The sequence below is a fragment of the Pipistrellus hanaki genome (genome assembly GCF_964339955.1).
Source record: "Pipistrellus hanaki genome assembly, chromosome: 18".
NCBI classification, from domain to species: domain Eukaryota; kingdom Metazoa; phylum Chordata; class Mammalia; order Chiroptera; family Vespertilionidae; genus Pipistrellus; species Pipistrellus hanaki.
In genome coordinates this window covers 26,738,985-26,760,521 of record NC_140520.1, presented here as the reverse complement: position 1 = coordinate 26,760,521, position 21,537 = coordinate 26,738,985, and the positions used below count along the sequence as shown (strand labels likewise).

General features: G+C 43.6%; 2 protein-coding genes across 3 annotated transcripts in view; one reads left to right on the top strand and one right to left on the bottom strand.

Moving 5' to 3' along the window:
• The window catches only part of DTL (denticleless E3 ubiquitin protein ligase homolog), a 54,579-nt gene extending 44,065 nt beyond the window's left edge, over nt 1–10,514 (top strand). The window contains exon 16 of one of the 2 annotated variants that reach the window (XM_084865533.1): nt 9,804–10,514. The gene's annotated coding sequence lies outside the window, so the exon portion shown is untranslated. Of the gene's footprint in view, nt 1–7,051; nt 7,071–9,803 lie in introns of those variants that run through there. The other variant, XM_084865534.1, reaches the window with a different exon arrangement.
• Nucleotides 1–21,537, bottom strand: part of LPGAT1 (lysophosphatidylglycerol acyltransferase 1) — a 246,955-nt gene that overhangs the window by 202,562 nt on the left and 22,856 nt on the right. The gene's annotated exons all lie outside the window — the stretch shown is intronic.

Below are 21,537 nucleotides of genomic sequence, written 5' to 3'. Positions count from 1 at the left end.
ACTAGGGGAGCCTGTGGTATCCTCTTGATACTTTTAAGGAGAAAGGAGAATGCTCTTTTTCCCTTAAAGCAGAAGGATGGACCAAATTGCTTTACATATACTGACAGGATTCAATATATTCATTCAATTTGAAAAAACAGAACTGAGCCTTCAGCAAACCAGGTGATGGCTCAAATAAAGGATTGGGACTGAGCCAGACGTTTGCAGGTAGCAGGAAGGCCTAACTAGCAGTGGGTCCCACAGCATTTAGCCTATATACATTTCTTCTCCTTTTTCCTCTTGTATTTTATTTCTATTCCCAAGGTCATTCATCAAACTTAGAGGTCATTACGTGGAACACACACACAAGGCAGAAATGGGCCATAGACATCAAATTCTTATTTACAGATGCAGAACCTGGCCTGGAGAAGTTAACCAGCTTGAACGGGTTCACAAAACTATGACAGAATCCATTCTGATACCCTACATTCTTTGCATCCCCGTCCTGCTGATGTATATCACATTTGCCTTAGGATTATTTCTATACGAGAGGCCCAATGTATGGATTCGTTCACCAATGGGGTCCCTCAGCGTGACCTGTGGGAATCAGGCCAAAACGGGCAGTCCAACGCTGCCTGCTGCTCCTGCCTGCCGCTCCTGCTCATCCTGGCCCCACTGCGCCTGCTGCCACCGCCACTCATGCTGCTGCTCGGTCTCCATCTGCCCCCTGGTGGTCAGTGCACGTCATAGTGACCAGTCGACTGGTCAGTCAGTTGCTTAGGCTTTTATATACATAGATTCCCTCCTGGTTATACCCTCCTAGGTATCAAACTGGTCTTTTTCACTTCTGTATACCCAGTGATGTGCTGGAGCTGGCTCATATTCATGAGAGCCAATTATTAAATATTCAGGAGTTTTGTGAGCTGGTTTTTAAGAAGTTACCCTGAAATCAGTTGTGGTGAGAGTATCTATACCATGGAATAGACAGAAGGTACAAATTAGGGACTTTTTTTTCCCTCCTAAAGAATCAGCTTACCAGCACATTACTGCAGAAATCCCACTATAACTACCCACCCCTGTGTTTACCAGGTACCCGGCATAGCAGTTGCAAGAAGCATGAAGAAAGGGAACCAGTGAAAGTGTAGACCAGATCAGAAAGTAAAGGAAGTTCAAAAAGTGTCAGCTCAGGAGCCCAGGAAAAATTGGGTTTTTTTGAGAAACTGGTGTTTAATTGCTGCAGAGAAGTTAAGGAAAATGAGAGCTTGAATAAGGCCAAATTGGTGGTCGTTGTCCCCAAGGGCTATTTCAGGAGTATGATAGGGGTGAAATATGGCTGGGATGAACAAACAGGGGTGTTGAGGAATAGGCAGTAAATGTAAATGCCTTTCAAGAAAAGAGGAGTCTTTTCTCTTAGTAAGCAGCTATTTGCTGAGCACCTACTATATGTCAGGATTGTAAATGCCTTTAATGTAAATGTAAATGTAAATGTAAATGCAGTAAATGTAAATGCCTTTCAAGAAAAGAGGAGTCTTTTCTCTTAGTAAGCAGCTATTTGCTGAGCACCTACTATATGTCAGGATTGCAGTAAACAAAGATAGATCACATACCGGCCTGTCCTCAAGCTGCTCCCAGGACAAACAAATGTCCCAAGAGCTCTGTGGGGGCTGTGGGAACACATCAAACAACCTGGGCATCCAGGGAAGGTTTCATACAGAAGCCGACTCACTGAGCCCTAAGAAGAAATTGTCCAGCTAGGTAAGTGAAGGAAGGGCATGCCTCACAAAGGAAATGGCAGAATAGCATGAACATCCGTGTGGGTGTGAGAAAGAGCGGCCTGTCTCTGGTACTCTGGATTAACTCCAGTTTCCCCCGTAGGGCCAGAGCAGAGAGCACATGTAAAGAACAGCAGGAGACAAGGCTACTGAAGCAAGCAGGGGTCAGGGTATAAAGGCACCTGCAGTGTCTCCATACTGTGTGGACTTTATCTCGAAGGCACTGCACACCCACTGAATGACTAAGCAAGGGACAATTACAGTTAGATTTTTATTTTAAAAGGTGATTGTGGTAGCAATGTGGGAGAAGATTGGAAAGAGAACAGACTTCAGGAAGTTGACCCAATTAGAAGGTAATTGCTGTAGTCCGAGATGTGAGGAGGATGGGCCAGAAGTAGTCAATGGCAGTGCAGAGGAGAGGTTATAGCCAATTTGAGAGATACTTCTGAAATGACAAACTAGTGGGGGTTTTTTAGGTAGGTACATGTGAGAGGACTCAAATGAATCATAGGGCCTTGGCACTGGACCTGAGTAGATGGTACTATCATTCGGGGAAAGGAGATACAGAAATGATAGGACTATGGGAGGAGATTCTTTTCCTAGCAGACACCTAATGGGTAGCCAGTGGAGATGCCCTATCACTGGTTGATGTATAGGATTGGAGCTCCGGAAAGCACTGGAATGGAAGAAGTTTTAGGAGTGTTCAGTGTGGAGGGAAAGAAATTGAAGCGGAGCTTAGAAGAGATTGGCCAGGGAGAATATGTAGCACAGCGGTTCTCCCTGATAGTTTTTGATTCAGGAAGTCTGCAGTGGAGCTTTAAAATTTGCATTTCTAACAAGTTCCCAGGCCAGGGTAACGCTGGTCTGGGAATCACACTTCGAGAGCCAATAGTGTGGAGAAAAGCCAGCATGTTGGGATGATTAGAGGAAGAGGAGCTTACTGAAGTGACTGAGAAGGAGCCATTTTAGGAAGGGACAGTCGAGGACAGTTTCAGGGAGTAAAACTGAATAAAGCCAAGCAAAATGAAGAAAAATAGTGTCAATTGCATTTGACAATTGAGCAGGAGCTCTGATGAAATTCAAAATCTCTTATGATGAGACATATTATAATATCCTACCCAGGTCCCCTAATCTTAACTCTACCACTTAACTAATTCTATGATTTAATGCAATTTACTTAATCTCTCTGAGCTCCAGTTTCCTTATTTTTAAAAAAAGAGAAAAGTAATAACAGTAATTTTCTCATTGGCATGGAAGGTTTCTATGAGTTGGTATATGTAAAGTGCCAGGCATGTACCAAGTTTTAACTTTTATAATTGTTCTGTGGTTTCAGAATTCCTACCTTGACAAGCAAGTAGTGGGGATGAGTCAGACATGCATGGTCTTAATGGAATGGCTCAAACACCACAGAAAACTTATACATTTCCAGCAGAGGTCAGTAATCTGGGAGCAAAAGCAAAGAAAGCTGACTTAGGGTTTACCCAAGTTGGGAAGTCAGCAAAGAAGGCCCCAGGGAAGAAGAAGGAATCCATGAGTACTCTGGGAACTGTAGTCCAAGGGGTTCAGACTCAGTATGGAGGAAGCAGGAGATTCTGGGAAGAGTGAACGGGTAAGGTAGAAATGCCTCACGTAGAAATAAGGATGTTGTGGTCAGAGTAGGATGAGAATTTGAGATGGACCCTTCCAAATGTTGGCACAGTGAGTGACAGGTTGGGTCGAATTTAGGGACATAGGTAGTTTTTCAAAATGATGAAGAAGTTAGAGTATCAGAAGGATCAAAAATAGGTGGTGGGGATGAAGCGGCCAGGAAAGCTGTGAGGCAGGTGCTAAGCCATCGAGGAGGCTAAGAGGGTGCTGGAGATGGTAGATCTAAAGGACAGGGTGGCAGAAAGATATATTTGTGTGCCCAGTTGGGATGGGGGATCCATGGTCTGGAGAATGCCAGCCTCTTCTCCTGATCTCAGTTGAGAACCAGGGAAGGAAGGAAAGTTGCCTATACTCTGGAGAGGGCTGGGCTGGATAACAGGGCAAAGTGGGTTTTCATTTAGGATAAGGTGGGAAAGAGTGTGTTGAAAGATGGAGAAAGTAGGAAAGTGTGTTTACAGTTAAATGGTGCTGTACAGCCGGAGGCGGGGGAAGATACTTTCAAAGGCCTAGAACAGAAGTGAAGCCCTGTCCTGTAATGAGATTACTGCCTGACGAGAAGTGAGAGTGGAGGCCAGGTCATGTCCCCAAACAGTTCTGCCTGAACCCACCACCGCCAGGACAGAGCCCTGCCAGAGGAAAGAGTGCTAGCCTCCTGGGTCAGTGCACTCGGCCTATTTCTGTACATTCAGGCTGCTGAGTAATGGCTCCAAAGGCAGTGCCAGCATCGTACAGGGCACAAGGGGAAAGTGAGAAGTAGGGCTTGGCACCTTATTTTGGGAGCTGTCGTCAAAGGCCCAGCCCTCTGGTTCTGTGTGCCTGACACTCAGCAGCAGCTCTCCCTCGGAGCCTGGAAAAGCAGTCCTGCAGGTTCTGGCTGAGGTGCCTGGGGAGCCGGGCCCTGTGAGAAAGAAGAGCTCTGGGGTGGTTTCCCCCAAGACGGCGAATTCTGAGCACTTCCTGAGGGAGACTCGCCACGCCGTCCTATTGGTCAATCCACCAGGCTAGTGCCTCAGCCTACAAGACTCTTAGGAGTGAACCCTGGCTCTCTAAGTTACTGTGAAATGACCGTGACATGCAGGATAGTCCCACTCGGCTCCAAAATGAGGTGTTGCGGTGTGCAGTTGGAGCTAGAATGTAATTTGAGCTGGTTCCCAAAGGTGGGGAGCTACCTACACACTCTCACCCAATCCCCAGTGATGCACATGTGTGACTTCTAGCTGGGGCTAGGGCTCAGTCTAATGTGGAAACAGTCCCATGTACACAAAGGTCAAACCTGTGACCCCATGTGCATAGGGTTCTGGCAACTAGAGCCAACTGGCTCTGAGAACCTTTGGAACAAGGTTGCTGCTGAACAGATAGTCTGAAGACTCGGCCCTGGAGACACTTGTGGATCTGTGATAGTACATCTGGTTGCCTTTAACCCCTAGTAATCCTTAGATCCATTTGAGGCCCTCAATTCTGGAGTCTGGGTGAATCTTCATTAATATCTCAACTTCCTATATGCCTCCACGTTTTCCTAAAAAGTAAGCCTTATTAATTTCTTGGGATTACCTCTTGGGAATTCAAATTCTTACCTTAAATACCCTGTAAAATAAGGGAGTTGGGATCCAAACACATTGAGTGGTTTGCATTGAATTACTAGTAAAAGAACTCTACAGCACAGCAGTAATGAGAGACCAATGGGGTTTCTGCATCTTTCAGTTGGCCCAGCCCCCACCTGTTTGCTTTATTAGTGTCTGATGTATTAGGCTGCTAAGAGCCAAGCCGTTGATGGGTACAGGCCCCTTTTCTATCCCTGCCACCTGTCTCGCTCTGAGAGTCTTGGATATCATTACATCAAGCAGATTTTCGTTGCACCGGGAACTTTTCTTACGCATACCTCTGTGCTAACCCACCTGCCTGGGATTCTATGCAGCTCAGAGATTACTGTCCTGCAGTTAGGCTCTGATGGTTCTTTTCTGTCATTGTTCTGTCAAGGGGGTTGCAAACTCACCTATAGGTAGAATGGCCATCTCTTGCATAGACATGCTCAGTTCTTTGTTCAGAATTCCATTAGAATTCTATGGTTACAGCAGGACTTACTTATCAGCTTAAATGCAATAATGTTGGGAGCATAAATTTCTACACTTCTCCTCTGATTCTGCCCTGTGTATCCCACTATCTTGCTCCTCCTTGTCCTCTCTCACTTCTTGACATTCTTTCATTTGCATGCAAACCTTCTCTCATCCTGACTTGACTCCACCTGCACCTGGAGCCTTTTCCTGGAAATGCAAGCATCACCTTTAGGCCTAGACAATGGTTTCTTCCTAGACAATGGTCTATGCTTGTACCTCTGCCACTGCGGGTTCTGTGTACACACAGACTTTCAGTTGGGTGACCGTGCATTAAGCCAGGCCAGCTGTCCTTAACCCTTCCTAATCTGGAGTCACATTCCCACAGCTGGGCTTCTTTGGGATCATTATGCAGCACTATGCTAAATACCTTACATAGATAATCTCACTAATCTTTTTCATTTGTTCAGATCATAACTTTTTGTTTCTAATTAAAAACTTTTTTCTTGTTGATAAAAAGAGGAATGCCTTCTCATTAGAAGCATGTTATAATTTAATTTACATTATTTTTCTTTAATTTTAGCTTTATTGAGGTATAATAGACGTATAAACTATAAGATATTTAAAGTTTGCATTATTATATATTTATCCTTTTTTGGTGACAGCATTTAAATTCTAATCTCTTAGCAAATTTCAATTACACAATACAGTATTATTAACTGTAATGATCATAATATACATTAGTTCCTCAGGTCTTATTCATATTACAGTTGAAACTTTATACCTTTTTACCAATCTCTCCCTATTAGGTCCTTTTCTACCCTCTGTTTCTATGAGTTTAACCTTTTTTTTTTTTTTTTTTTTTTAGATTTCTCGTATAAGTGATACCATGCAGTATTTGTCTTTCTCTGCCTGGCTTATTTCACCCAGCACAATGCCTCAAGGTTCATCTATTTTGTTTCGAAAGCAGGATTTCCTTCTTTGCTATGGCTGAATAATATTTCATTCCACATACACCACATCTTCTTTAGTCACCCATCCATTGATGGCTTTGGAAACAGGCTGGCCTTGGGAAGAAAGCCATCCCTCACTATCACCCCAACATTCATACTCCGACCAACCAGGGAAAGGCCAACCCCATTTTTTCTGTGTGTCTTTGCTTCCTCTGGGCAGGGAATCCGATTTAAATGATAAGCCACTGGCCAGCTGACAAGAGCTGGTACATTTGCCATCTCTTGGCCTGTTACTTCATCTAGACCCTAAGAGTTGAACAGGATGATTTCCAAGGCCTGATTGGGGAACGTTATTCACACATCAGCTGAGCCAACAGTGGCTCACCCCTTTGTTCACTCTCTCTCCTCTGTTCTCTAGTAGAAGCCATGGCTGAGGCCGATGCCTGAGCTGGAACCTGATTTCATCACTCCTTTCATCCTCCTCCACCAGCCCTTCCCTTCCCAAAGCCAACTCTAGCCCAGTGACCAAGTTAGGAATGTCACACATGCACAAATTATAACTTGGCTGCCCTGTTTCTCCTCCTTGGATAAAAAGCCCAGAGCAGAGCTGAGGACAATAAGTGTTTCCATTCTCTGTTGCTTTCCACAGAAGCCAAGAGCCAATGGAAAACGAAGTCCCATTGCTTCTTAGGCAGTCTTGGCACCGGAGTATCAAGTGAGTTGGAGCATTAAAGAAGGCTGTTTTGTCCTCACTAGATGCTAACAGTGAGGTCAAGCCCTGCCTCTCCGTGTACTCACAAGCACAGTATGGATCAAGAAGCAGCACATATAAAAAAGACCTTTCTGAAGACTGAAAGGGATTGTTCCTGATAAGTCAGCAGGAAAAGCAAACGGCTTATGGGGAACCGAGTTCTAGTGGTGACTGTGTCAGGCTAACAAAGGGCCAGCTCTCCCAGGGACAGGAAGTTTGGAAGGTGAACCGCAGGGAAACTCATTTACTGGTGACAGAGGAGCCACCCTCTTCCTTTTCCCCTCTGGCTGTGCTTCCACAGCAGAGGCAGGCAGCTTGCTAATCCCCAGCCCTGAAAGCAAGTGGGAGAAATTTTTCATCTCTCCTGTATGGCTAGATCCCAAACCCTGATGAATCAACCTTTCTGCTTCCTTATTTCTTGTACCCAAACAACCACATACTACTAAAGGAAGTCTCACCATCAGGCAGTTTGCTTTCAGTATAACTCAGGATCACCAGCCCCACATGGAATGAAGGGATGGCTAAAAATTTTACATTTCCCTGGTCAGCTTGCACTCCTACCCATCAAGAGCTGTTTCCAACCTTCTCCACTTTCCTGCTCTCCTAAGGACTCCGGTACTCCTGCCTCACTCTCCATATGTCTTTGAGTTCTTCCTTTATGCTACCAAATGTTTTAAACCTATTTGCACCTTTACTTTTTCTTCTTTAAAAAAATTTTTTCAATTGCTGTTTATGGTCAATATTATTTTATATTAGTTTCAGGTATATAGCATAGTGGTTAGACATACACAGGTGTCCCCCCAAAATGTATACACACTTCGAATAATTATAAAGACAGTGTTAATTAAAATACATGTCATTTTCAAAATGTACTAGGATCAGCTATTAAATTGTGTATACATTTTTGGGACACCCTGTATTTTACAAAGTGTTCCCCTCAATATTCCCAGTACCCACCTGGCACCATGCATAATTATTACAATGTTATTGACTCTATTCCCTATGTTGTACTTTACATCCCTGTGACTATTCTGTAACTATCACTTTGTACTTTTTAAAATATATATATATTTTATTGAGTTTTTACAGAGAGTAAGAGAGAGGGATAGAAAGCTAGAAACATCGATGAGAGAGAAACATCGATCAGCTGCCTCCTGCACACCCCCCACTGGGGATGTGCCCACAACCAAGGTACATGCCCCTGACCAGAATCAAACCTGGGACCTTTCAGTCCACAGGCCGATGCTCTATCCACTGAGCCAAACCAGTTTCGGCTCACTTTGTTCTTCTCAATTCCTTCATCTTTTTCACCCAGTCCTTCAACCTCTCTCCCTTCTGGCAACCATCAGTCTGTTCTCTGTATCTATGAGTCACTTTAAATTTGTTTATTTTGTTCTTTAGATTCCATATATGTGGCCTTCTTCCACATATAAATGAAATCATATGGTATTTGCTTTCCTCTGACTACTTATTTCACTTAGCATAATACCCTATAAGTCCATCCATATTGTGGCAAATGGTAAGCTTTTATCTTTTTAATGGCCGAGTAATATTCAATTGTATGTATGTACCACAACCTTTTTATTCACTCATCTACTGATGGGCACACATCCTTTCTTCTTGCTTCCTGTTACAAATGAAGAGTTTTCCTTCTTACTAACCAAGAACAATTCCACCACTTGTGTTTTATAGCCTATCCTCCCCCAGCTTTCCTGAACCTTATCTGTAATTTATCCAAACTCTCTCGTGTGTATCCAGTCTCTCCCTTTGGATCCATCTTACAGTTATTTAAATAAATTCATATCTCTCTCAATAATAAAAGAATACCTGACATACATCCTCTATTTGTTGCCTTCTTTCTCTATACAATCTAATTCCTCAAAATAGTTCCACTTTCTCACCTCTCACCTTACCTCTCAACCCACTCCAATCTGGCTCTTGCTCTCATTGTTCTACTGAAACAACTCTTGCCATGGCCATCAGTGATATCCATGGTTAATACAGCGGTCATCTTTCAGTCCTCATCTTGCCTCTTCAGCATTTGATTCTGTTGAATAGTTAAATGATCATTCCCTCTTTCTTTAAAAAAATATCCCCTTGGTTTCTATGGTTCAACATGCTTCCTGTGTAATTTCTATATCTTTGATCACTCTTTCTCAGTCTCCTGTGCAGGCCATCTACCTCTACCTAGCCATTAATGTTAGAATTCAAGATATAGCATTCTCTTTAAGTCTGTTTATTTTAAAGTGCTTTAAACACTATACTCTGTCCTGCCTTGTTAAAATGTTTAAATCATCATTATATTACAAATATCTTCTGCAAAGTTATTTTAATGAGTGTAATTATGGATGTACCATACTTATTCAATCGCCTATTGTTGATCATGTGGGTCATTTCTAATATTTTTACTTTTATAAATAGTACAATGTTCAACATCCCTATACAATCCTTTTTCCACATGACTATATGAATGATGCTAATATGAATTACTACTCTCCAGTCAATAATAAATTGCTATGAGGAAATTGGAGGTCTGTAACATAGAGGACAGCTACCAAGGTTGCGCACACAGCAGTACTGTGCGGGACTGAATCTAGGCAGAAAAAAATGGCTTGTTTTAAAGAGATATATCTGCTATTTTCCTATTCAGAGCACTCAACCTGCGAGGTACCACCACAGTTGATAAAGATTCTGGCCAAGACACTCTTCACTCTGGAAGTCATGAGCCATTTGCCTTATTCCCACCCTAAACTTTGGCAGAGGAATCAGTCCTGATGGTGCCAGATGGATCTAAAATGACTCCAGAGGACTGTGAGGACATGGACTGGCTAAAACAATTTCTAAGGCCTGAGAGCAGTCCTGGAACTGATCTGTTAAGGCTAGACTTGGATGGCCACAGGACAAAACAGGTCAGCAGAAGTCCCTGCCAGAAAAGCAGCAAGAGTAGGCTGGTTGAGCAGATAGGATGGGGCATAGTCATGGGAGTGAGAGAATTGTGTGGATGGGGGAGAGGGAGAGGTGGCACAAACAACTCAAGGGTTCCTCTTCATCTCCCCAAATATTAATATTGGAGTGCCCCAAGGCTCAGTCCCTGGACTTCTCTTTTCTGTCTACACTCCTTTAGTGATCTCATTGAGAATCAACACCGTTTACACAGGGACAATTCCCAATTTTATATTTCTAGCCTGATCTCCAGCTTGATCACCTGACTCATATATTTAACTGAAAAGTCGATATCCTTACTTGGATGTCTAACAGGCATCTCAAATTTAACATTTTAAAAACTAAACCCCTAATTTTATCTTGCTCCCACTCCCCAATTCTGATCTAACCGCAAATAATGGCACGAACTCTCTTTTAGTTTCAGGCCAAAAACCTGAAGTCATCCTCAGCATCTCTTTTTTTTCTGACAACCTACCTCCAACTCAATCAAATCCTGTTGGCTTTCTCTTAAAATATACTCAGGGTGTGCTTCCACCCATAAAAACAAGACTTAATCTCTCACCATAAACAATGGAAAAACTGGATCGAAGTACTACTATTTCCAGATGTTGGATGAGAGGCCATACAGGATTGTGATCCCTAAAGGAAAGAAAACAAATGAGGTGAGCCCTCAACTGTGAAAACAATTTTCAGATTGCTCAGCCCCCAGTATGACATCATTGCAGTTTTACAGATTGTTTAGGAAAAACCCTAACAGAGCCCACTGGTCTTGCTGAGTTGAAGAGAAAGAGATTACAGTTTGGGGAAGCTGACTTGGCTAGAATTCACTATAAAAATGCCAAAAGGGAAGGAGCTACACAGAGGAAGAACTTCATATAAGAAGTTGAGTCTTTGGCTGAATATACTCTGCATACATAAGGTGACACTTCCCAAGGTCAAGCCAAAGAACCACTGCTGGCAAAGAGCAGTTACTAGGAAGCTGAGAGCTGAAAAATTCCTAGAAATCATGTAGGGTTAGGAATCATGCAAGTTCTCACCAGCCAGAATAGAGAAATCTTGTTGTAGCAGATTGTATTTTCTAAAGGTGACTCAGTATTTCCCACATACTTCTCTACAAGGTGACCCTGCCATTCACACATCAAGAGGTAAGAGTCTGGTCCTGGCCAGGTAGCTCAGTTAGTTAGAGCATCATCTGCCAAGATTGCAGGTTCAATCCCCAGTCAGGGCACATGTAAGAATCAACCAATGAATGCATAAATAAGTGGAACAAAATCAAAAATTTTTAAGGTAGAATCTGATTCTCTTGGAAGCTTGTGACTGCTTCTACAAATTGAATATGGTAGTACTGCCATGTTAACTTGGAGGCTAGGTTGGAAAGGCTCTGTAGCTTCCAGACACCTTTGTCATCTACACAACCTCTCCCTTAGCTCACACTTAGCCACATGAGCCTTATGACCAACTGACAGGAGGATAAAGTCATACTTTGTTCATGGATGGGTCAAACCACAAACGGACTGCTTCATTATAGCCCATCCAGGGGTCGCTGTGAAAAACAGGTGAGTCAGTGCTAGCTGGTTTGGCTCAGTGGCTAGAGCGTGGACTGAAGGGTCCCAGGTTCAATTCTGGCCAAGGGCACAAGCCTGGGTTACGGGCTCAATCCCCAGTAGGGGCCATGTAAGAGACAACTGGTCAATGATTCTCTCTCATCATTGATCTATCTCGCTCGCGCTCGCGTGTGCTCTCTCTCTCTCTCTCTCTCTCTCTCTCTCTCTCTCTCTCTCTCTCTCTCTCTCTCCCCCCTCCCTTTCTCTCTTAAAATAATAAAGGAAAAAAAATTATTTATTTATTTATTTAAGAAAAGCGGGTGAGGTGAAATCTTCACAGTAGATAGCACATTCATGCATCTGTCATTCTCTTGTGAGCAAAGAAAAATAACGTAAGGTAAGGAATATAAAAGGACTCACAGGTGGTGGTGAATGGCCTGGCTCTATGGGTCTAGGCTCTGGGAAGGAAAAAGAAGATAAGGGACAAGGAGGCCTGGAGGAGAGGCAAGTGGATAGACCTATGGAAGTGGGCATGAAGCATGAAGACCTTTTTTACTACATTTCAATGACCACCAGAAATCAGCTGCCAGTAAACGCCCAAGTAGACAGAATGACTCAAAGCCAGTTGATGTCAGATAGTTTTGCCACTGGCCATCTCAGTGCAAACTCCAATCACAAAGGCTAGTCCATCTACTTGCATCATAGATGACCAACATGGTAGGAACAGAAACTGACGCTTAGTATCCCACGTGGCACCATTCTTCAGTTTGTGGCAAGTTGATTACACTGGGCCTTTTCACCCTGGAAGAGGAAACAGTTTATCTTGACTAGGATTAAGACATTTTATTGACTCAAAATGGATCATGGACTTACATGTAACATTTAAAGCTATAAAAGTTTTAGAAAACAGAACAGGAGAAAATATTTGGGAACTAGGGGCCAAGCAAGAATTCTTTGACTTCACACCAAGAGCATGATCCATACAAGGGAATATTGATAAATTTGACCTTGGCAAAACTAAAGATTTCATTCTGTGGAAGATCCTGTGAAGAGGATGAAAAGACAAACTACAATTGGGAGAAAATATAAACAAGGTACATATCTGACAAAGGATTACTATTTAAAATATATAGAGAACTCTGCACTCACTAGGGAAAAAAAATCCAATTAGAAAATGGGTAAAAGATATGAGCATACATTTTACTGAAGAATATATACAGATGGCAAATAAGTACATGGGAAGGTGTGTTCAATATCATTAGCCATTAGAGAAATACAAACTAAATTATTTGCACACTTAATTAAAATAAAAAATAGTTGCCTGGCTGGCGTGGCTCAGTGGTCAGCCTGTGAACCGGGAGTTCATGGTTCATTCCCGATCGGGAGACATGCCCAGATGATGGGCTTTATCCCCAGTGTGGGGCATGCAGGAGGCAGCAGATAAGTGATTCTGTCTCATCATAGACGTTTCTTTCTATCTCCCCCTCTCCCTTTCTCTCTGAAATAAATAAGTTTTAAAATTTGTGATAACATCAAATGCTGATGAAGATGAAAAACTGGATCGCTCACATGTTGATGGGACTGTAAATTGATACTGCTGCACTAGAAAAAAAATTGGCAGTTTTTTTTTAACAAAACTAAATTTGCAATTACCATATGACCCAGCAATTGCACTCTTGAACATTTATCCCAGAGAAATTAAGACTTATGTTCACACAGAAACCTGTACACATGTTTATAAAAGCTTTATTCACTTCAGCCAAAACTGGAAGCAGCCCCAGATGTCCTTCAAACTGGTATATTCATACTCCATAAAAAGTATGAGCAATTGATGAACACAACTTGGATGAATCCTCAGGGAATTTATACTGAATTTAAAAAGCCAATTCCAAAGGTTATGCACTATATGATTCTGTTTCTAAAACATCTTTGAAATGAAAAATACTTAGAACGAAGAACAGATTAATGGTTGACGTGGGTTAAAAATGGGAGAAAAGAGAGACAAATGTGGTTATAAGAGGCCAACACAGGGATCCTTTTGGGTTGAAACTATTCTGTATGTTGATTATGGTGGAGGATACCTACACAAAAATTATATAGAACTAAACACATGTGTGCACATACATACAAATGAGTACATTGTATTCATGTTCATATCCTGGCTGTGACACTGTACAGTAGTTTTGCAGATGTACCATTGAAAGAAACTGGATAGCCGAAACCGGTTTGGCTCAGTGGTAGAGCGTCGGTCTGTGGATTGAAAGGTCCTGGGTTCGATTCCGGTCAAGGGCATGTACCTTGGTTGCGGGCATATCCCCAGTAGGGGGTGTGCAAGAGGCAGCTGATCGATGACTCTCTCTCATTGATGTTTCTAACTCCCTATCTCTCTCCCTTCCTCTCTGTACAAAATCAATAAAATATATATATATATATAAAAAAAAAGAAACTGGATAAAAGAGTATATGGGATTCCTGTTTTAATTTTTATAACTGCATGCACACTTACAATTATCAAATAAAGATTTAATAAAAACAACATATGCCTGGTTGATATTCCAGATTTGGATTTGTCTTTCCAACTTGCAGAGCCTTGGTCAACACCACAATCCAGAGGCTTATTGAGCATTAGATCCGCTGACATGGGGTCAGACATAACCTTGCCTTGGACCGTGTGTCTCACTTTTGAGCAAAGAAGGTGTGGAGTGGTCACATGACCATGGTATCCCCTAATCCTATTGCATACCCAGACGTTGCTAGCAAGATAGTGGTGAAGTGGCTGCTTACAGATGCAGTTGAGGCACCAACATGGAGTTGATACCCTGCAAAGTTGAGGTCTTGTTCTCTAGGATGTGGTCTCACCCTAACCAGCAACCATTATATGGTACTGTGTCTCCAATAAGCAGAATACATAGGTCCAGGAACCAAGAAGTGGACCTGCTCACCATCTCTCCAGTGACCTCCTTGAGAAATGTTTGCTTCCAGCCCTACAACTTTAGACTGTGGGCCTGGAGATCCTGGTTGTCAAAGAGTGCTTCTACCAGGATGAGGTATCGTAGGATTTCCAGTAAGCTAGAAGCCATTGGCTGCTGCTGGTCACTTCAGAATTCTAATGCCAAGAGATGGACAGAAAAGGAAAGGCTCACCACAAGGCCAAAGTGATTGACCTGTTCATCAGGATGTGATAGCCTGTGTTACCCTGTGGGGACAAAGAAGAATGCTGGCACTCATGTGATCCATTGGGATATCGCCTAATACTCCCCCTCCTGATTAAAAAGGTAAATGGAAAGCAACTTTGATCTGAGAAGGGCATGGTGACCCACTGCTTAGATCCTTGGAGATGAGAATCTGGATCGCACCAGCAGGTAAGCCATTTGGAACAGTGGAGGTGCCTGCCAAGGATGAGGGGACTCTGGATGGGTAGTATAGGAGGGAGGTTATCAGTATTGGTTGGGGGTCTCAAGACTAGCTGCAGTAGTGGGGATAGAAGTAGGGATGACTAGTTCATGCCACTAACCTTTCATAAGTTTCCCAAGTAAACAGACGAACCAGAATCCTGGAGAATCTGTTCCCGGGTGGAATGGATTTGAATGTGGATACTATGCTGTGCCATCCAGGTCCCCGCATCAGGACTAAGACACACTTTCCCTCAACTTTGAGTAGAGTTACCCTTGATGGCTCACAGCTGGATCCCTCTCTGGGCAATGCTGTCAACTGAGGGAGCTTCCTTGGCTCACTTCTACACCCGCCACTAGGGGCAGCCCACACCCAGAAACGAGTCAGTGTGAGGCTAGTGCTTCCATTTGGGACATCTCTACGAAGCATCTCAGAATTAACTTGTTCAAAACCAAACTCTTGGAGTCCTCACTAAACCTGTCCCCCTTCTCCATTTCTGTAAGTGCCAATTCCATGCTTCAGTTCAGTCCAAAAGCTGGGATCTTGGACTCCTCTCTCTCTTTATCTGGTTACCTGGATATCTGATATGCCAGTGATCTTGTTGGCTCTACCTCCATATCCACAATTGTTCCACTTCTCTGCACCACAACTGCTAACCCTCCGGTACCAATCCCTAAAGGTTCTCACCTGGAACACACTGTAGCCTCCTAGCTGGCCTCCCTGCTTTTGCGCTTGCCTCCTGTCTATTCCATGCAAGTAGCCAAGTGACCTAAGAGCTGAGTCAGATAATCACTCTAACAAATTCTTCTAGTGGCTTCTCATCGCACTCAGACTGCAAGCTAAAACTTTTACAACAAAGCCCTTCACGATCTGGCCCTGTGCCCTCTGTCTGACCTCACCTCCTGCCACTCTTCCCCTCCCTGTTCCTGCCCAGCCGCTGGTCTCCTGCGGTTCCTCAAGCACCCCAAAGATGCCCCTGCCTCGTGGTGTCTGCACTTGCGTCTCCTGCCTGGAATGCTGTTCCCTGAGATGGCCACATGGCTCCACCCCTCATCTCCTTTGGAGCTCTGTCCCAATATCTCAAAGGCATGTTTTCTGACCATGTTATATGTAATGGCAAACTCCATCCCCACCTTATATCACCACTCCATTCCTGCCTTATCCCTACCCACTTACCACCTGACATAATTTTTTGGTTTCTTGTCTATTTCCCTCCACTAGAAGATAAGCTACAATTTTTGTTCATTGCACTATGTCTTCAGTTCCTGTTACAGGTCTTGGCATGTAGTAAATACTAAAAAAAAAACAATTGGATGAACCAATAAATTTTGTAGTTTCAGCTTTCACATGACCCTGTCTACTCAAAACAGCTACATCCTGAAATGCCCATACACTGGGACCCCCACAGGAACACCAGTAGTCCTATGCAGTGCAGTGCACACCCTTACTGACCCAGTAAACATGTTAGGGTTTTGAATTCTCTCCTGAACCATCTGGGACTCAAAGATTCAGGAAGAAGGAAGAGACCCACGCCCATGGGAATGGCTCACGGTCTGACACCAGAGGCGAACTCTGTTAGGCATGCCACGACCCATGATTTTAGGGGCCCACAAAAAAATTTCTAATTTTAATTTTTTTAAATCACAAGAAAAATGAGTATAATAATAATTACATGTCAATAAATCTAGCTTGAAAGTCAACGGGCCCCTGCCTGACAGCAAACCTGAAAGGCTCTGGCTAATATCAAGTGCCAGCAGAGCAGGGAGATACAGAAAAACTAATGTTCAGCATGCTTTCTCACTTGCCACCCGGCCTAGCTTTTTAGTCCCATGCTATAAAAGGGAAACTGAAGCCCCGAAAAGGGAAATGATTTTGCCAGGGCCATCAAGATAAGTAAATGGCCATGCTAAGATTTGAGCCTAGGATACCAAGCCACAGGTTACCTTGCCACACTGCAGCTGCCAAATGGAACCTGCAAAGCCTCAGAGAGGATGTTAGACACTTCTCCGATCTGCCTCTGCCTGCCAAAGGCTGCCCACACTGGGTCCTGCCCCCCTGACTCACCCTTGCTCCACCCTGCAATCCAAATTTCCCTCGTGTATCTCATTCCCCAGTGCCAAGCCCGTGCCTCGCCCCTAGCTCTGTCTTAATCATGAAACTTTGGGGAATAAGGTCAAATGGTAATACCCCACCCTATTACGGGGCAGGTCTGGCTCCCTCTCCAGCCTGTCAGTCCTTCCAGAGAACAGTAACTTGGCCCGCAGAAGAAAAGAGCAGCCAGGGAGGGACTCATCCTTACTATTCCCACCACAGGCTGGGTGCCAGGTTCTCCCAGCTTATGCCCATAAAAAGGTCTGCAAAGACCAAGGGCCTCTTCTAGACACCTAGTCCTTCCCAGCAAGCTCAGGCGGAAGTTCTTTCCTGAGGTCCAAGCAGAGGCTCTCTAAGGGAGGCCCCCTATCCGTCTCTCCTCAATCCCTGCTTTTATTTGGTAAACCCTCAAATAGGAGCACTCCGGTAATGTTCAGTATCCAGGAGAGCTAGAAAGGACATGGGCTTGGGAACAGAAGACCCGAGTTGAATTTCAGCTCTGCAGATAAATAACTTTTCCAAATGTAAATAAAACGTGCTAACACACGAAAAGGACAGAAGGTCCCTTAAGTGGTTAGCACAGAACCTGGAATTGAGTCGCAGCAATAAACGGTAGTGATGTGTTATGCCCAGTATGCCTTCCACTCTAATTGGCCTGGCTTTGTGGGGGTTGTGTTTCGGGATTTCTCATTAATTGGTTACACATTCATTGAACACTTGCGGTATTGGGCTACTATGTGAGCATTGGAGACGTGATTTAGAAAAGAAGAAATCTGTGCCTTTTGAAATCTTGTGCTCTAATGGGAGTTTTGGAGAAGTGAACAGTCATCTCCAGTTCAGTGTGGTAATTGCCCAGATCTGGATCTCAATCGATGCTGTTGCCATCAGGGAACCAAAAAAGTCAGATGGTAGGAAAGCAATTAGCCTCCAAAGGTCAGGTAGTGCATAGGTAAACAACAGAAAACCAATCCTATTAGTAAAGAAAATGGACCAGAATAGCTAATAAAAATTTGTCCATTTTATATAAAGTAGGATGTATAGTCCTAGCTGTTTCTGGTTATTCCATTTAAGAGTGAATCCCATAGAAGGGTCCCAGCCTTAAAAACTAGCCTTAGAAAACTAGAGTTTTCTTTTTTTCTTTTCTTTTCTTTTTAATATCCTTTTAATTTTATTTTCTATTGACTTCAGAGAGGAAAGGAGAGAGAGAGAGAGACCCAATGATGAGAAAGAATCACTGATTGGCTGCCTCCAGCATGCCTCCTACTGGGAGCCCACAACCCGGGCATGTGCCCTAACCAGGAATCGAACTGTGACCTGATTCATAGGTCAAAACTCAAACACTGAGCCACACCAGCCAGGCTAGCCTTAGAAGTTTTCTAAAATGGTACTTATTTTTATCAGGGCTGGCTCTATAGTAAGGGGAGTAGGTTGCCAACCACATGTGTGTACTGAGAGAAATGAGAGGGTGCCTCAGCCAAATACCAAAATGTTTCCTTGCGTCACTTTCCTGGAAGTCCATCATTAGAGTCAGTCCTTAGGGATAGTTTAGCCCTCAGAATCCTCTTAAAGGCATATAGTCCAGAGAAAGATGAGCCGTTGCTCTGGCTGTTTCTTTAGGTTCCTCTTTTCCACATATTCAAATCTTACCTGTCTCTCAGGCCCACAACACTTCCTCAGCGGTTTTGTTCCAGTCTGGCCTGCTCCTATCTTTAGGCTTGGTATTGCTGGGATAAGTCTTGTGTTGCCTTCTGGGTCGGATGTGTGTGTGTGTGTGTCTTCCTAATTAGTATGTCTATCAATTATCTATTGTTACATTACAAACCACCCCAAAACTGAGTGACTACTCACAACTCTATAATGTGGGCTGGGATCAGCTGGGTGGGTATTCAACTGGTTGGCTACGGTAGCTCATGCAGTTGTGGTTATCTGTAGGCTCAACTGTGATGGGAGGACCCAAGAGGGCTTCCTGTGTCTAATACCTCACTGAGGAGATGAGAACAGCTGGCGCCTCTCTCCATGTGGTGTCTCATTCACCAGGGTCTCCTCAGGAGCTCCTCTCCAGCAGGTTATCCTGGGCTTCCTTACAGCTAAGTTCAAAAAGGGAGCATTTCAAGAAATAGAGCCCCAGTGTACAAGCACTTATCTATTTGCTTCATGTTTGTTCATGTCTTACTGGCTAAGGAAGTCCATAACCGACCACAAAGTCAGTATGAGAAAGGACTTCAAAAGATTTTGAGAAGCCCAGCCAGTGAGGCTCAGTGGTTGAGCGTGAACTTATGAACCAGGAGGTCGTGGTTCAATTTGCGGTCAGGACACATGCCCAGTAGGAGGCAGCCAATCAATGATTCTCATCACTGATGTTTCTTTTTATTTATCCCTCTCCCTTCTCTGAAATCAATAAAAATATTTTTTTTTAAAGGGGAGAAGGTTTGAGTAGTGGGAGGTATGGATACTAGGAATTTGGGTGGGGAGGTGGGGGACACAGTGTCTACCACAGTTCATAAACACTTAGAGATTTCATCTTTAGTTTTGAAATGTTTACATTTACCAGCATAGTCTAGACTCTAGAGTATCTTGGCAGGTGCTCAGTAAATACTTGTTGACTGATGAGTGGTGACTGTAGTTAACAGCCAGCAAAGCTTTGTGGAATGGGCCTTGTAGGCAAGACATGAGGGAAGCAGAGGCCTGGAAGGAAAGGTGACTTAACACCAAATACAAATGGGTAGATTTTAGTGAATTTAACTAGAGCCCTCCTCCCGTTGATTTTAAGGCCCCAAAAATGCAAGTTTAGGTAAATAGCATAAGTATGCCTAGCTTAGCACTCATAGAGGATACAGAAGAAAACAGGGCCTTTGAGGTCATTGAAGAAACAAGAGATAAAAACTGGAACACTTAAATATCACAAGGTCTGATAATGCCCTTAACACTGTGCATATGACATAAGAAGAAACAGGATATGGTCAGCAAATGAAAGATAGGTTAGTCTGGGGTTCAGCAAACTACAACCCACAGACCAAATCCGGCCCTCTGTTTTTGTGAATAACGTTTTCTATAATAGCCATACCCACTTGTTTACATATTATCCATGGCTGCTTTTGTACTATCAATATAACAGCAGAATAAAATAGTTGCCACAAAGACCTGCAAGTCTAAAATATGTACTACCTGGCTCTTTGCAGAAAGTTTGCCAACTCCCAGGTGGGTCTACTGACTCAGTAATGCTTCCCTAGATTCAGTAAAATTGGTACAACTTTTCTGGATGGAGGAGAAGGTAGGTGAGTGCTAGGTTCAATGAAATGTTTTGTGCTCAAAACTGTGAATATTCTGGTCCCAGAGAAAAATGTGTTTTGGGGGGATCCTTAGCAAAAAACAGTTTTTGTTGATAAGCGATACTGTCAAGCCCTGAGCTATTGTTTGGATAAGTGGTCCAGGTAATTCCTCCAGGCCTCCACTTCTCATTACCCTGTTTGTGCCTGCTCCTCCACATTTTTATCCTGAGGTGTGAAGCAAGCTGTCCAGATATTGAAGCTGGATATGAGGGAGCCATTGACAAGGTGAATATACTTTCCATTATGAATATATACCCACATATCCATATATCCATATAACCATAGGAGGAAAGGGCTGAGTTCTGGTGTTGATTCATCTGGCTCCAGGGCCTGGGAAGGCCTGACTGCATAGCAGTGCTCCTGCCAAGATGTGTCCATGCTTTGGACAAAGCAGAGCAGCTCAGGCCCTCCATGAGTAAATATTGCTCAGGCCCAACTGTGTTGACTGAGGAAGCTGTGGTTCCTTCACCTTCCCCCGGCAGAGCAGACTGCTCGGGGGAGCCACACTCCAGCTAAGAGCTCTCCAAGGAGTGAGCTGCAGCCTGGAATTTGCTTTCAAGCTTTGGTCACTGCCGCTCTAGGTGCTCCTCCTCTCGGGAGCCAAGATTCCATTTGTTGATTAACCAGCTGCTTTGATTTTCCTCCCAGAACATCTCTCTACTTCCCTTTGTTTCTCCCGTCACAGGGTTTTTCATTGGAAGGGCTGGAAGAGTGACGTCTGCTTTCCATAAAGTCAGGGCAGCTGGTGCTACTTAAAATGCAACTTAAAATTTACCTAGTTGGTGTCTGTTATGGGCTGAATTGTGTTCCTCAAACAAGATACATTGAACTCCTAATCCTCAGTACTTCGGAGCGTGACTGTTTGGAAATAGGGTCTCTGGAGGTGATACCATGTTAGGATGGTGTAACACTGGAGCAGGGTGGGCCCCGAATCCATTATGACTGGTTTTCTTCTGAAAAGAAAGTCGTGTGGAGAGACAGAGTGAAAACAGCCTTGGGAAAACAGAAGCAGAGAGAGAGTTGTTATACTGCAGGAGCCAAGGAAGCCTGGAACCACCGGAAGTTGGAATAGGCAAGGACAGATC